Genomic DNA, 17,625 nt, shown 5'->3' on the forward strand with positions numbered 1-17,625 from the left:
TAGCTTCTTTCATGACAAACCACCCATGTCTTGTGAGCCACAGTGTTTTTTAGCCTCCCTGTACTCCAAACAGGTACAGAGGATGGCTTTAACAATCCTTAAATATGGTCCCCATCCTCTAAGGGGTGAATTTCAGCTTCTTTCCACAGGACGGAGGTTTCTTTTTCCAAGCTGCAGGACAAAGCGTTATAAAAACAGCTTTGTCCCTGTTGCTGTCACTGAATTAAATAAGAACTGCTTTTGTTTTTGATTCAAAACGTTTAAATTACTATATATGTTCTACAGTGAGGTTTATATTTTTCTTTTAGGTATGTGTGTTTTTGAAGGGATGCCAAATGCTATCATTTTTCTGTAAAGCAAATTTACCTTGCCTATGGGTATAAATACAGTTACCTTGAAACACACAAACACAAATTGACTGGTTCTTTAGCACGTTTCTACTCATAGAGCTTAATGCACTTTTTTATACAACTTGCCTCATTCATCCTTTCATATAAGCACTTTTTTAAAAATGCTTTTCATATGTAAGTGATTTCTATCTTGTCCAAGGATGTTTGGCATGCAGACTGGAGCAGACAGGGGTCAAACCACCATCTTTCCAACTAGTAGGTGATCTGCTCTACATCCTGAGCCACAGCAACCCCAACATACTCACAATCACACATAAAAAGAACACAGCAAGATTTTTGTGAAGTTTGTACATCCATTTTTCCCCTCTTAGCTGTGCTGAGTAGTTGATCTACATAACAAATGAGCAAATTATGTTTTTCAACATTTGAAACTGACATTTTTTTTTCTGCTAAACTGATTGCACACTTGTTGGAAGCTGTTGGAAACCCTTTAATGAAGACTTCTTGACCTGAATTAGAGGTAAAAAAAATTTTTGTTAATTGTCAGTCATTTAGTCATTAAAAGGAAATAGGAATAGGGGTTAAACTCCTGGTCCTGATTTGAAAGTTAATGGACCGAAATGCAACAACCAGGCTTTCTTTTTTTTTTTTTTTAGCAGCCAGATTAATCTATTTTGGACCAGCTGAAGGGAAGCTGGGAAAAGCTTAACTATATGTTTTTTTTGCAATTGAAGGGACTGGCTTCCTTAGCCTATTGACATTTTTGCCACATTCAAAGTTTAATGAAGTTAAACATCCAATCTTTGATGATAATTAAACATTCACTGAGGTAAGATACCTTTTTTAGTTTGTTAGGTGAAGCATACTAATAAAAAGTTTAAGGAGGTGGCTCAAATGTAAAATATAAATAAAATAAAAAAGAACTGGTCTAGGGTTTGACCCTAGACTAGTCCCATCTGCAAATTCTTCAACTTATATTTGTGATTCCAATATAATCATAGAAGAAGTTATAGAAATGCTGAGCGGAAATGGGAAACAAACTTCCATGATCATTACCTTTACATGGAGTGCACTTTATAATTCAAAGAGTCAGTTGGTTGTGCAACAAACACACAAACACACAAAGATATACATAAGAAAAAAATAAAAAGCTTTTTAATGTTTATTCCAACAGGATACAGATGTAAATGAAAGATATACAACACTCATGAACTGCATTGCTTTATATTGCCATGCATATAATGTGATGTGAACTAAAGTTACAGTGAATAAATGTGAGTTCAAAGTGGACCGAAATATGAGGTCCATCACACAGTACAAATGTTATAAAGTGTAGGAAAAGGGGTCTAAATTAGGGCTGGTGAAGGAAATTGCCTTCCCGGGTTTCCTCCGTGGCGTGAGCGATAAGCAGAGTTTGTCCTTTCCTTATAAGACTCCTAATTATTCAAAGTAACACTCAGGTATGCCATTCAGCGTGTTAGTACGAGCTCGGGAGCAGCTTGGGAGAACAAGAAAACAGAGACTGCTTTAGGTTGCCTTCCCAATCGACTCAAAGGTTTATTTGATACACAGCAGTTTATATAGATGAAAAAAGGTTCGTGTGTCAGCTTTCCCAGTTCAAACCGGTACAGACCAAATAAGGAAACGTCTTCCTGCCTTGTGAACAAAGAAGTATCCTGTGTGTAGTTTATCAGTTCAGCTATAATTTATGATCATCCCAGCAAAATACACTCCTAGACATAAAATACAGAGTTCTTTCATCAGTGAATTCTGAAACAAACCACCTAGCCTTTAACGAGCCTTTTCCAGGAGATAAGGAAAAGGGAGGATGGGAGTAAAGAAGTGGTCTCATCTCTGTGGTGTTTTTGACCTTGAGGTACCAGCCTGTAAGTCTTACACATTAATTCTTGGGTCACAGAGAAAGAGAAAAACAACTAGTAGATCGGCCTTATTGAGTAACAGTTTTCCTGTATAAAACAATATCCTGTAAATGCTTACCGTGGTATCAAAATATCATAACAGTTCCCCTCTTTTATTATTTTTTAAAAATAATAACTCAAATAGAAAGGAAAAATCACAAATGTAATAACATAATATAAAAAGCAAATCATAAAATGTAATAGTTCACAACCTAATGTTCAATATACACATCAGGAACATCATTAATGACATCTGACACATATTCTGGGTCAATTTGTGCCAATTGCAAATACATTGAAGTGGCTGTACTAGTGGCTATACAGGTTATCATTGAACGTACACAGGGTACTACACAACAGACAATAATCATCAAAAACATGCTGCAACGGTTACAAAGGCTACAATTAGTTCCTTCCATCTCCCAAACGTGTCCTGTAGCCACTTATGTAGCCACTGACCGTGACCTGTATTGGCAATTAGTTCTATCTGCAATGCTTCAAGTTTATTCATAGCTTGTGTGAATGAACCGTTAGGAGCGGTATTATTGGGAATGAAAGTACAGCATACATCAACGGTTACTAGACCACAGGTACCGGTCCAATTAACAGGTAAAGCTAATCTAAGAGTATTATTGCACATCCAATAAGCATGTGGGATTGGTCTGGTCAGGCGCGTGACCATGTGTGATTTAACTAACTCCCCCCAGTCAGTGTCATTTAATACACCGTCTGGGGGAACAATGATCGGGTCTCTGCTCGAACTTGAACTGTGTGTGTGTTCCTCCAGATATGATACAACTTCAGCCATAGAGACAGCTAGCCATGTCTCATTACAGCGTGCACCTGGGGAGTCAGAGAAGAATGTATAGTTATCCTTTGTATAATCTATGTGTGTGTCTAAGTAGGCAGTCGAGAGGGCTCAGAGTCAACTGTAAAGCGTTTTTAAAGAGAGCATTATTTCCGCTGATTTTCTCTAGTCCCTCAGTGAGGGGGAAACCGGATATGGGGTATCCTACTATTACCTGTTCTGCATCAGCCTTTGAACAGACATAACAGTTACTGTTTCCTAAATCACGAGCGGCTGTTCTGGCATTTTCATACCAGGCGTTAGCTCCTGTTCTAGAGGGTGCATAAAATGGTTTATTAGTGGCGTCTATGTTGCTATTTACTGATTTTAGGGAACGTGAGGAGTGCATTAAGTAGGTGTCTTGCAAAATGGAGCATGAGGTATAGTCAGCAAAATATGACCTGCAGAAATGTGAACATGGTTGCAGTTTACAATACAAAATAGCAAAGAGAAATCCTAAGGTTAATGCGATAGATATGATAAATAACCTAAATATATAAGAAAGTATATAAGAAAAACAGTTCTTCAGTTGTCTCCTGGCCTGGTCCCAGGTTCGAGAGACATTGAATAAGCGTCGTATGATGACAATGGGCATTTCATTTTCTCCATTATCAGGATGAAATGAGTCTGGCTTTATCAGGTTAGACATCATGTGGTACTTTTGGCTTTCTGTTCCTGCTGGATGTTTGAGTACCTTGTTGTTGTTCTTTCAGACGTTGTGTGTTAATCAGTGATTGCGTGTGTGCACTGGATCCGGGCGCTGGCTCGCCTGAGATGTCGTCTACCCGTGTGTTTATTTGCTCTAGTTCCGGGCGCTGGCTCGCCGGAGATGTCGTCTGCTTGATCCGACGCCTGAGATGGTCCGATTGGGCTGGTCTTAACCCTGCTGGCATGAATCCACTGAGGTTGTCCGTCTGTGAGGATGCTGGTTCTTCGTCACTGCCAGTAAAGCCTGGGGGCTGGAAAACGCGGCCTCCCAGAGTGTCCTTGGTTTTAGTGGCTTCTCCAACATGCGTCTCCTTGTCTCCACTGGTGGAACTGTGGAGGGGAAAAGCTGAGAGAGACAAACTTTCTGATAGTTATTATTCAGTTTTTCTACCAGGTTGTGAACATCAGTGGACAATGCAATATAGATCACCTTCTACTAGCGGTGCCCCTCTGGAAGCTGACCATGGTCTTGGAAATAGTCTTATTTCAAATGGAAATAATTTGGTTACTTCAGATTGAGTCATTCTAATCTCACACAGGACTTGAGTAAGTAATTTGACACAGGTCATTAAAGTTTTAGCACACTTTTGAATTACTTCTAATGTGAATGAAGGTCCTCTATCACTGTTAATTTGGTGAGGTATTCCGAATCTGGGTATTATTTCATTGCTCAACTTTTGACAGACTACTTCTGCAGTTTCTTTTGATGTTGGATAAGCTTCTACTCATTTACTAAATTGATCCACTATTACCAGTAAGTACTTGATGCTTCCTTGTGCTGGCATATGTATAAAATCAATTTGTAATGTATGAAATGGAAAATCTGGTTGTGGTAAATGCTGATGTTTTGCTTTTGAGCTACCTACATTAGTTCGCGCACATGTTAGACAGGTTGCTAATATGCTTTTTACTGCATGCAATGTTTTCTCAATTACAAATCTTGATTTTATTGCCCCTATTACCCCTCTTTGTCCGACATGACTCACACAGTGAAAATGTCGGGCAAGGACTGGCATCAGGGAATATGGGAGGGCAATCAAACCCTTAAGATTTTGTATAGGCCATCTCTGTCATCTAAGGTACAGTCATTATTCTATGCAGAGGCTTGCTCTTGTATAAATTTTAAATCAACATTTGTGTCTAAATAGTCTGGGAGTGTAACAAGTGGCAGCTGTAGGGGCACAGATAATACTTCCTGTGGAGGTGGGAGCTGTGATGCAGCTGCAGCCTTGGCTGTCACGTCTGCTAAGGCATTACCTGTTGCTTCGTCTGTGTCAGCTGTACTGTATCCTTTCGTTTTTACAACTGCAACGGCCGATGGCAGCTGTATAGCCTGAAAAAGTCTTTGAACAAAATCAGAATTTAGCAATTTATTTTCCATCAGCAGATCTAAATCCTCTCTGTCTCCACAATGTGCCAAAGTCATGCACAACGCCAAATGCATAGCGGCTGTCTGCGCAAATTGTCACATGCTTATCCAAATGTAGCTCACAGGCGCGTATTAAAGCCATGAGCTCTGCTTTTTGTGCTGAGTGAAATGGTAATGAGTGAGCCTCTAGTATGATGTCAGGCACTGTTACCACTGAATAGCCACAAAGAAATGAGTTGTCACTCGGCCTTGAACAGGACCCGTCCACATAAACCGTGGCTGAGTCTGAGATAGGTGTTTGCTCTAAATCTGGACGTTGTGCTGTGGATTCCTGTATACGTGTCATGCAGTCATGAACGTCAAGCCTGTCTGAGCCATCCTGTCGGTCAGAAGAACACAGAATAGTATCAATAAATGTGCTGGCGAATCAGGTGTGCTGCTCGCTTTTATAGTGAGATTTGCATATGTTGTTTAGTTATGTTTGCTACAATGGTCGTGACCTGGTGATTGGTGTGTAGAATAGTGTCATGTGAGAGTGTGAGCTTCCCGCAGTCCCTTATCATGATAGAGCAAGCTGCTACTGCCCTCAGGCAGGCCGGCATTCCCTGAACAACCACGGACAGCACCTTTGAGTGGCGGAGGTCAGCACTCCCTTTAATGCATTGAAAGAGGCAGTCATTTCTGTGGACCACAGTATTCGAGGAGGCTTGTCTTTTTTACAACAGTCACGCAGAATGTGGTCATGAAAAGAACAGTCTGGTATCCACTGTCTGCAATAGTTCACCATGCCTAAGAAGGACGACATTTCCTCCTGTGTAGTGGGACGAGGGACAGAGGTCACAGCTTTGACCCTGTCTGCAGTCATGGAACGTTTTCCGTGAGACAGTGTGAATCCCAAATATTGAACACAAGTCTGACAGTACTGCATTTTCTTTGCTGATGCTTTGTGGCCAGTCTTTTGGAGGTGCTGGAGAAGCATGTGTGTAGCAGTTTGACACAGTTTTTCACTTTCAGCACAGAGGAGGAGGTCATCCACATGTGGATCAGAGTACAGCCCTCAGGAGGAGTAAAGCTGTCCAGGGTAGCACGGATCACCATTGAGAAAGCAGCAGGGCTGTCTATCATGCCTTGAGGCAGACGAGTGCAAGTGTACTGCTTATTTCTATGTGTGAATGCAAATAACGGCTGTGTGTCACAGGTACTGAGAGAAAGGAGTGGAGCATAAATCCACCACGGTAAAATGTGTATGCAATGCATGTCAATATGCTGTGAACATCTGAAACGAGAGGTGGCAGAGGAATGTTGACTGCATTAATTTGCCTTAAGTCTTGTATGAAACGCCATACGCCAGGTTTGTTAGGCTTTGGCACAGGATTGACAGGAGTGTGGGCTTTATTACTCCTGTAGTCAATAAATCTCCTATGATGACATCTAGAGCTGCGGCTTTTTCCGTGGAAAGGGGACATTGCCTGACATATACTCGCTTTTTGTTTTTTTAGCTGTGCGTGATAAGGTATGCAGTCAATAAATCCTATATCATTCTCACTTTTTGACCACAATGTCATATTCTGGTATTCAGCTGGCAATGTAACTGCAGAAATAGTACAGTGGATAGGGTAGGTTAGATCTATGTGTCGACATATTTCGTAACTTATGTCTGAGTTATGTAACAAAATCACTGTTTGACCTTCACTTGTGTGAGCAGTTATCATGTTGTTGAACAGTGTGAGAGAAACAAAAGTGTGGCTCCCAGTCATGGGATTACCTGTTAGTGGCGTCTGTACACGTTTTTTTTGGCACAGTGTGTGACATAGAGTACCGGACAAAAAGGATGTTGAGTTCATTCTCTGCTGAGGGTCCAGCTGACACAGAGGATGTTCCTTCTCCATCATGTCGGTACATAGGGCAGAGAAAACATAAGCTGTTATCAGTGTCAGCAAACATTTCACCCTTTTTGTTAAATGAAATACACAAATTTATTTTTGCTTTGGGTGTCTGCGGCTGCTGGAAAACTGAGCTGAATTTGCACCTCTAGCTTGTCCAACAGTGCATAAAGCGTTTTATGAATACTAGGATAGATTCATCAGGCTTCTGTTTACACATAGTTACTGCATTTAAGTCACTTTTGTCTCTGGACATTGTTAGCAGTAATTTCTTTAGATTCTTAAAGAAATCGGCGACTTTGTCATTATTTACCCTCCTTTTGTCCATAGCGGTAACATTTGATGCATCACGACGCGGCATTCTATCATATATTTTCTACAGGACTTTTTAAGCAGACTACTTTTCTTATCACAAATGATATTCAACATTTCTACTGACCTGTTTTCTGGCGATAATCGTTCGGGATAAGGCTCCGAAAAGAAATTAGAATGCATTGAACTTCTTAAGTTGTAAACAAAGTCAGTCACATAAGCACTCCCGCATGTTCTGGATACGTGATCATGGACGTCTTCACCGATTCGCGGATGTAGGTTACACGTAACCGGAAATGGGAGTTATACTGAGCCGTTATTTGAGACTTTATTTTGTATTTTATTAATTTTTGGTTTTACAGGTACTTTAGATTTTTTTATCGGACCTGTCTGTGGTCTTTGAATAATTCTGACCCATGTTCAGTGATTTCCAGAGGGGTTTACACGCTAGGAGGATTTAGGTTAGTATTTTCGCTGCGGCACAGCTGAGGTCACTTTAAATTTATTGCTAGCAATTTTTTGTTTGTGTGAGCAACTCTCACTTAGCGAGCAACTTCTCGCTTAACGAGCAACTTCTCGTAAAACAACAGGCAACTTCCTGTGTCTTTCTGCTTTTAATTTACTGCTTTTAACCCTTGTATGGTAATCGGGTCTGTGAGACCCGTTTTCAGTTTTCTTTCGTTTTTTTTTTTTTTAACAAAATTAAATTTAATTATTTACTAGCTTTCTGTGAGTGAGCAACTTCTCACTTTTTAACGTACGTTTCAAGATAACAGGCAACTCCCTGTGTCACTCTTTGGTGAGCAACTTCTCACTTAACGAGAAGTATTTAAGACAACAGGCAACTTTCTGTGTCACTTTTCTAAGTGAGCAACTTCTCACTTTTTAGCGTACGTTTAATTAAACAATTAATTATTATTATTTTTTAAACAAAATTAAAATATTCAAGACAACAGGCAACTTCCTGTGTCCACCAACACCACACAAGGGTTAATTTACTTTATTCGGGGACTGAGGAAGTCAGTCAGTGTATCTCTCTGGATCACTAAGTGAAACTTCGTCAGCATATCCCGTTTTTTTATGGATTCGGGGACTGAGGAAGTCAGTCAGTGTATCTCTCTGGATCACTAAGTGAAACTTCGTCAGCATATCCCGTTTTTTTATGGATCGATCACTGAGAGAGGTATAATATGGTCTCTATATAAATATGAAAGACACATATTTACCTTCTGTCAGGATCCCACTTCTGACACCAAAATTGAAGGAAATTGCCTTCCCGGGTTTCCTCCGTGGCGTGAGCGATAAGCAGAGTTTGTCCTTTCCTTATAAGACTCCTAATTATTCAAAGTAACACTCAGGTATGCCATTCAGCGTGTTAGTACGAGCTCGGGAGCAGCTTGGGAGAACAAGAAAACAGAGACTGCTTTAGGTTGCCTTCCCAATCGACTCAAAGGTTTATTTGATACACAGCAGTTTATATAGATGAAAAAAGGTTCGTGTGTCAGCTTTCCCAGTTCAAACCGGTACAGACCAAATAAGGAAACGTCTTCCTGCCTTGTGAACAAAGAAGTATCCTGTGTGTAGTTTATCAGTTCAGCTATAATTTATGATCATCCCAGCAAAATACACTCCTAGACATAAAATACAGAGTTCTTTCATCAGTGAATTCTGAAACAAACCACCTAGCCTTTAACGAGCCTTTTCCAGGAGATAAGGAAAAGGGAGGATGGGAGTAAAGAAGTGGTCTCATCTCTGTGGTGTTTTTGACCTTGAGGTACCAGCCTGTAAGTCTTACACATTAATTCTTGGGTCACAGAGAAAGAGAAAAACAACTAGTAGATCGGCCTTATTGAGTAACAGTTTTCCTGTATAAAACAATATCCTGTAAATGCTTACCGTGGTATCAAAATATCATAACAGCTGGGTATCGTCACTGATTTCTAGAATCGATTCAATTCCGATTCACAAGGTCCGAATCGAATCAATTCGATCCACGATTTGATTCAATTTGATTAGTTTAGATTTGAGATTGCCTCAGACAGTCAGAAATATTATAATTCAGATCATGCATCGGTACATCTCCATATTTTTACATCTATAATAAGAAAGCTGACACTTTCAAGACTTTATCAAAGGTGTGAGCATCACAGCAGAAGCCTTTGTGTCAAAGTAGATGAGGATAAAACACAGAAAAACATGAAGGCGATTTTCCAGGCCTCGGATTTTATAAAAATATTCTGCCGTAGATCAAAAACCAAAGAAAAACGTTAATCAACATATGAACATTACCTGATGCTGCTGAAGTGAAGCAGCGTCAGGGACACAGCTAAGCATTTTGCAATTTTGCATAAATTTAAAAAGATTAAATTTGTTCAGTGGCCTATTGAACAGGAGAAATTAGGCTTTCTTTTCAGAAGAAAGTAAAAGGAAAAAAACAGCGGCGGACAGCGCTGTAAACAACGGCAGACTAGTGCATAACAAGCAAGCGAATAATGCAGAAAACAGATTTTTAGACGGGAAACTGTTCTTGAAGTACAAAGAGAGAGAGAGAGAGAGCGCTGTGCATGAAGTGTGATTTTATCCTGGTGGAAGCAAAACAGCAAAAGTAAGAGGGAGTTCATGACGATGTTTATGTGAAGCCTAGTTTGGGTCTTCTTTTGCTGCTGGTTCGGTCAATATTGTTTGGAGAGAGATAAAACTAACAGCTTTAGAATCTAGCGCTAAACACAGAGCACGGACCGGTCGAAACATCAGAATCAGCGAGCTGTCGGCTTTCAGCCCCGACCGTGTCCGTGCTGTCGGGTGAGAAAGGCGACATCTCACTGATTCTGATCCACGGTCCGCGCTTTGTTTTACGTCTTTGTGCAGAATCCGTGTACCTGCTCTCATTTACTGTTTTAGCTGTTTGGTGGTTGTTGAAATTTTGTGAGGTTTAACATGAGAATAAAATATATTTATATTAAAAAATCGATTCAGGATTTTAATGAATGATATCACGTTATCCAAGCTAGAATCGATTTTAATCGATAAATCGATAATCAAAACCGACCCCTAGTCTAAATGCATACTTTAGACTTGGACTTAATAAAGGAACAGAAACTTTTAGTTAAGTAAAGTTAATCCTCATGCTAATGATTTAAAGTAAAGTAACTTTCGGCCTACTCATCTTCAGCACTGTTCCACAATAAAATCATAATTGCCAAAAACACAGTCACTGTTGTCAAATAAAAAATGACAAAAACCCTGTTGATATGTTTTACTATATTGGTCCAGTAGCCGGACTTCTTGTTGGTACTGTGCAGAGTCACGGTTTTCCTAGTCTCCCGCAGGTCACCCGAGACTTTTTCCAGTGGAAAGAACATCTTCATCAGGTTGCAGCTACAACCCTGAAAAAATAGTTTTGTTGAAATGTAATCAATAACATTACATATACAGCCATTTATAGTCTAGTTGCTGCTACATTTCACACACTGATTTGTTTTCACATTGATTTAGTGAAAGTGTTTACTTTCAACACCCATGTTAGGGTTTGGGATAATCTCTCTCTCATGCAACATGATGTCTTTCATCAGTTTTTATATTTCACTTGAAAAACACTTAAAAGTCCAATTTAACTCCAACCTTTATAGTCAGTGGTGGCAGACTGTTGATTGATGTAGACACAGTTGGTCTTTCATCCACAGATACATCATGAACAGATGCACAATGACTACATCTCTTCATGTCTGGAATAAAAAAAATAGACGGGAAGAACAATGCAACACAGCTAGAATTACATAGATAGGTGACAGACAACGACTGCTACAATTAAGCACACCTCTAAAACAGCTGTGAAAGTTGGATATGTCCTGTTTCTCCTCACAGCACTCCACCAGGCTTTGGTTTCCATCTGTCTCATTATCCTGGGCTGGCGAGTCTTTCTCAATCAGATGCATCACCAAAATTGTCTCCAGGAGGCTGAGCAGCATCAGAGCAAAAACCCCAATGCAATAGACAGCTAAGGAGGGCATCCAGCATGAAAGTGGACAAATCACTTAATGACTTGATAGCTTGATTAATTCACTGCATGAAGTCAAAGATGCTCTTCTTTACCTATAAGTGGAATACTGTCTGAAGAGCTGGGCAGAATCTCATTGAGAAGAAGCTGCATCACTGTGACAGCGAGCAGGACAGTGATCTTGAAGCCGAGCTTCTCACCTCCACTGTCTAATATCAGGAAGGAGGCTAAGTCCAGAACCAAGAAGAAGAAGACTGGCAGCAAGAAATTGGCAATGTAGAGGACAGACCTCCTCTTCATGGTAATCTGTCAATTTGCATGTGAGGTGGTTAATCATCCTACTCCTACTCTATATTGGACATGTATTATGGTCACAAAAAGGAAAGTAATGAAAAAGCAGCGAAATTGATTAATGCTTTTTTCCCCATTTCTGTGCAGCTGCTCCCAGAAATACTCACAGTGTAAACAATCATAAGTTGGTTGAAGTCAAATTCATTGACAGTTTTGGTGGTAACTGACATGTTGATAAACAGCCACTCGTATTGTGTCTGCATCACATTTCGAGACCATTCTGTGACCGTATTATTGGTTTCGTTGAATTGTAACTTTATTTCTTCATCTGAAGTGAAACATAAAAATAAAAGATCAGCAAGAAAGAAATATATATTTTTGTATCTGATGGTTTGGGTTTATAACTTCATGAACGGCACGCATATATGCTATGGGCTCACCAGAGTGCATGATAGACTTAAAGGAGAGGTTACACCTCTGAACATCAAAAGGGAATTTGTACACGTGCAGCTTGCAGGTGCTTACGATCACCTGGTCATTTCTGTATTCAACCAAACCACCGCTTTCAATGGAGAGATAAGGACTCGGAGAGGCTTTGTCTCTCTCTGTCCTGTAAGACAGAAAATTACAATCAGTTATAGCCACTCAAAAAAGCAGCATCAGTTATGACAAATAGGTAGACAGAATCCTACTCAAATCTTACTCTCCAGCTGAGGAGGATTAATGCATTAAGCCACCATGTCTTAATTACTTATGTTAGAATCCAGATAAAACCTGCAACATCAAGTGGCGACTTACACAAGAGTTTGTGTTAAATTACTTAATAATTTCAGCTAGAAATGATGGACTAGAAATTCTGACAAAGTTTGGTAACCAATGATCTCTTCCCTCCCAATTGTCCTCAGACACGCCTTTATCCACACCTCATCAAGCTCAGACCACCAGGATCAATACGAATGACCCACACAAACATGCCTGCGTGGGACAAAAATGAACCCTAGGGCTGTTCCACACAGAGTCCAACTGGTAATACCCACACATGGACCACAGAAGTTTTGCCCTTTGTTGCCCTCAAGAGCAAATCATACCTTTTCATCTCTGCTCTGGAGAATACAGCATCTGTTACTATGGAGAATGTACCCCATTAAGAACTGACCCATTTTCGTAGTATAAGAAAAACTAAGGATTTAATCTGTAGTTACTGGATAAGCCATGAGTACCATTCAGAGAAAGTTGGGAAATAGCTTTAAGATGGTGAAAGATGTACCCATAGGCCTCTTCCTTGATTCAGACATGGTCTTTCTTTTTTCATGTAAAGGAGCTACTCTAACTTGCATTCCTCTCTGTGCAGGATGTGTAACTCTTCATCATTGAAAAAGTAGCCACTGGTCTGTAGGAAAAGGCAGATCTAACACAATGTCTTTTGGATGTGTTGTTTTAGGTGTGTAAAAAGAAATAGAGCAGTGGGCAAGCAATCTGTCCATAGGTTTGTTTGTTGTTTTTTTTTGGGGGGGGGGGGGTTGCAAAGGATTTAGCACTAAAACTAAAACTAAAACACTAAAACTTTAGCAACACAAGGATGAACAAGTGCAGGAATATCACTGCGAGATTATCTAAATGACAGAGGGATATCCAAATAACTGAATATTCAGGTGCATCCATATAGATATGTGCTGGACAAAATGGATCTTGGAAAAGGAAGGTTATCATTTCATGTTTCAAAGCCACCTCATGTACCTCATGAATCCTGCTTGGTTTGAGCTGATTGCGCCATGACAAAACAATTATCCAGGACAGCATTTAGTTGCTATTCTTTTTTAATGGGATGGTCAACATAGATATAGTCTTTATTAATGTCTTGGAGGGCTCAACATGACCACATGGACTTGAAGGGCTTGCTGCTCAATTTGCAACATATTTAATGAATTATACAATATCTTCAAGGATAAAAAAAATTAATGATGTTAAGATTTTGAAGAGCAGCATATACGTTTCTAATAATGAATTATAAATGTTCAGCTTTGGGTTTGTTTTTTTTTTAGCTGTAGCTTAATGCCTTATTGCTAGTGACTGTATGGTCTGTGTGAGTTTATGTGCATATATGTTAAACTTACATCTCTGAAATAGTTATATCTGGCATCCACAAATATTCAGTAGGAATTGTTATTTGTTTAATTCCACAGAATTGATCTGGATCCCACTTAGTGTACTCGTTTTTCCATGACTAGTCAGAGGGATACAAATAAGAGGAAAGAGATACAAACAAGGAGAAAAAGACAAAAGATGAAAACACGTAATTTCAAGCAATTTCAATTTCAACAATACTGTGAAAATTGATGTATTTGAAAGAGAAAACTCACCAAATAAACCCAAATGTAAGAAATTAAGGTCTGGTCAATTTCTCTCTGTGAACAAAGAAATCAAGCAGTGTTCAAGCTCAAATGGTTGAGCCTGACTTGTGCCACAGTAATCCTAGAAAGACCTGGGTAAGATCAACAGTATGCAGCCTCCAATAGACAAGAAAAACCCAACATCTGGGAAGTCTTAAATGGTCTTAGACAACTAACAGAAGCATAGAAGGCCACAAAAAGACAGACATTGATGTATTCATAGATGAAGCTTATGGATCTCCATAATTAAGAGAATACCAAACTGAGAGAATACATGACATGGAAAACGGAAATTATGCATATGAAGCAGACAAATATGCACCAATTGAGCAGACTTTTGACATTATTTTATTATCGAAAGAAACAAACTATTTGGTAACAAAAATGTCCATTATCATTTATTCAAACTAAAACACACAAACATACACAAGTAGCTTGAACAACTTACCATATCCAGAATAGCGTAGAGTTTCATGTCAAGCACAACATCTGTATGATGACTGTTGTTTATAATGGGCCGGCTCGCAGTGTACTTAATACTGTCTTTACTTAGATCCAGGTGCTGTACAATAGCCTGAAAATTGCAGAGTTTCTCCACTTCCACTTCATTATCTAAAAGGACACATAAAAAGACATTCTTGACATTGATGTTATGATATGAAAACAATAAAGCAGCTTCTGTGCTTTCATTTCAGATTTTCAATTTATTGCAGGTCTGGATAACTGTGTCAAGAAAACAAAAAACAAACAAACAACAAAAACAGACGACATCACTTGTTGGCATGTACAGTACTGTGGAAACGCCTTCAGTCATCTTTATTTTCTTTATATTTTGCTATTAAAAGTGAAGAGATTAATTGAAAGGTTAGCAAGCATACATGTAATTACTGTATATGAAGCAAAAACTTCATTTATACAATTCCAGCTTGAAATTCAACACTTCGTATAAAAAACAATATTATCCAACATAGTCTGAGCTCTCTTAGGCAAACTTTCTTGTAATTTCTTAAAGTAGTCTTCAGTAGTAGTTTTCTAATCTTCACTAAGGACATTCAAAGCTCTTCTTTGGATGTTAGTGGCCTTTTGTTCTATTATCTGTCATAATGATTTCACATTATTTAATTAATTTCGAGGTCTATCTTTGACTGTTAGTTTTCCATTCTGTGCTTTTGTATCCATTTTATTCTTTTACTGCATTAGCAGTGTGGTTGCCAAGCTAAAAAAAATAAATAAATAAAGATGCTGATCAGCTGCTCCTGTATACCTGATCAAAATCTGACAGTACTTTTCTGCATTCATACTTCAAACAGTTTTGACTGGCTCCCGAACCCCACTGGCTTGAGTGAAGCCCCACATCATAACAAAACCTCCATCATGTTTCACAGTTGGCTGTGGTACCTCTCTGCTGAGCTCCTCTATACATATAGACAAAGGTTTCAATCCAAAAGTACAAATTTTGGATTCTTCAGTCTACAAAACTTGTTGCGACTGATTATCAGTTCTTGTGTAATTTGACATACCTCAGCCTTTTCACCCTGAGCCTCTTGACAGCCTCCATTCCACTGAGACCATTTCTGTTGAGGCTTTGGTGAATGGCAGGTGGGGCTGAAGGGCCAGATCCATCTCTTAGCCCTGTATCAGATCTTTGTTGGATTGTTTTTTGTTTCTTAAAGCCATGAACTTGAGATACTGTTTGTGTGCTCATGTTCGGATGAGGTTTTTGACTAATAGCTCTTTGAGAATTGCTTTGTTGGTGCAAAAATACTATTTTATGTCAGTCAAACTGTGTTATCCTCTGTCATAGGCTTAAGAAAATGGTTAGGTGGAAGTGCTGGAATGAAAACGACTCCCAAGGAGAGAAAAACTGAGAGACTGGAAATAAGAGGTGGCAAAAGACTTTAAGAGAGAGAGAGAGAGAGAGAGAGCGAGAGAGAGAGAGACGCTATGTACCTCTTATAGTGGTCTCACTGGTCATCTGTTGATCTTCCTGTAGCTCTGAACTGGATGCATTTTCAGCTGACAATGAGTGTACTAATTTTTAAAAATAAAAAATGTGTTAATATGACTTGCTTTACTTTAATATGTGGTTAGAATTAATTTGAGGTTTTATTTAAAAATGCAGTGTCATGAATAACTGTGTGGCAGGCAGGATGCTGAACCAAACACAAAACTCTGGAAACAGTATGAACTCAATTCAATTGCTGAACAATGACAAACAAAGGAAGTCCAAAAACACACACAGAGCGAGATATGAAAATTAAAAACTAGGAATAATGGAACCAAGAAACACAGAGCAGGGGAGCACACAGCAAAGTGAGATGACACGGAAAAGGGCAAGAGGAGAGAATATTTACACAAGGTAAAACAGGTGGGAAACAAATTGGTGAAAATGAGACAAAGGAAATGAAATGAAATGAAAAGCACAAGAAACCAAGACACCAAAATCTGTTTGATTTTGGTGTCTTGGTGTCCAAAAACAACCACAGAGTTAAGACTGGAGGAACAGAATGGGGTCATGAAAGAGAACTAACAAATATAAGGAAACATTATGAGCAAAGAAGTAAAGGCAAAAATATCAGAGACATAAAAGCACAAGAATAAAATCATAAACAACAACTTTGATAAAATCCTTTCACGAAGCCCAAAGCAAACCTTGAACCACAAAACTGAAAAACTCGGGTTTAAGACTCAGGGATTATGACACTAATGGATGTTAGATATCACAGGAAAATATATCGTACGGTTACAGTGTAACCTTGGTTCTCTTAGTGGGAGACTATCTCTCCACACCGTTACATATTCCATATGTACGGAGTACGAGCCCCCTTGGTCGTGGTGTGTGGATATTTCTTTAAGACACTCCAGCACGCCCGGCTACGCCCCACAGCTTACGTATAAAACAGCTGTGTGGACGTGACACCGGTGATGATCAGAACGCATCTCCGAGCGGCCTCACGGTGGAGAGATAGTCTCTCACTAAGAGAACCAAGGTTACACCGTAACCATACGTTCTCTAGCATATCGAGACTATCTCTCCACACCATTACATATTCCATATGTACGGGGTAACTCTCTAAGACACCCCGCGAGGAGACAGTGCACCACCGAGAGTGAAGGTGCCGGGAGTCAGTGACAACGCACCAAGAGAGACACCACCCTGGTCAGGGCTTCGCAATGCGAAGGCCGAGCCAGGGGGTGGAGGCAGCAGTCTGCAGACGCTAGACTGCTCTGAACCGGTCATGCAGGACACAGGACCGCAAGTGATTGGCCGCTCAAGGTCAGCCCGGGAACCGCGAGGCAGACCGGCAGGGAACGCAGCACACCGAGCTACCAAGTAGCATCCCGCTGGTCGCATAGGCCTACGACATTAGGGCAATGCCAGACAGAGAGTCGGCACTACAGGCTGGAGAACTCTCACTCGCCACAGCGAGGTCCGACTGGCGTGTACGCCGGCGAAGCGGGCAACACGCCAGGGGAACACAGCCAGCAACCGCAGGTGAAGCTTTGGATGTGACCCGTCCATCCTCAAAGCCGAAGCCACCCCGAGCTGTTCACAGAC

General features: G+C 40.0%; 2 long non-coding RNA genes and 1 pseudogene across 5 annotated transcripts; 1 reads left to right on the top strand and 2 right to left on the bottom strand.

Annotated features, from left to right (window-relative positions):
- Window positions 1-1,488: 1,488 nt before the first annotated feature.
- On the bottom strand, window positions 1,489-9,302 carry LOC145430371 (uncharacterized). 4 transcript variants are annotated; one of them, XR_013910914.1, is made up of 3 exons: window positions 7,516-7,633; window positions 4,255-4,304; window positions 1,489-4,170 (listed from the first exon to the last, which is right to left on the bottom strand). It is a non-coding gene; the product is annotated as an uncharacterized LOC145430371 (long non-coding RNA). The 4 variants fall into 4 exon arrangements; XR_013910915.1 differs by lacking the exons at window positions 4,255-4,304; window positions 7,516-7,633 and adding an exon at window positions 8,615-9,302; XR_013910913.1 differs by lacking the exon at window positions 4,255-4,304 and having other exon boundaries at window positions 7,516-8,351.
- LOC145430372 (uncharacterized) lies at window positions 8,059-8,837 on the top strand. The gene is made up of 2 exons (XR_013910916.1): window positions 8,059-8,164; window positions 8,345-8,837. It is a non-coding gene; the product is annotated as an uncharacterized LOC145430372 (long non-coding RNA).
- A 2,194-nt stretch (window positions 9,303-11,496) lies between the features above and the next one.
- Window positions 11,497-17,421, bottom strand: LOC113028207 (5-hydroxytryptamine receptor 3E-like; annotated as a pseudogene).
- Window positions 17,422-17,625: the final 204 nt, after the last annotated feature.

Source organism: Astatotilapia calliptera, chromosome 8 (genome assembly GCF_964374335.1).
Source record: "Astatotilapia calliptera chromosome 8, fAstCal68.1, whole genome shotgun sequence".
Lineage (NCBI taxonomy): Eukaryota > Metazoa > Chordata > Actinopteri > Cichliformes > Cichlidae > Astatotilapia > Astatotilapia calliptera.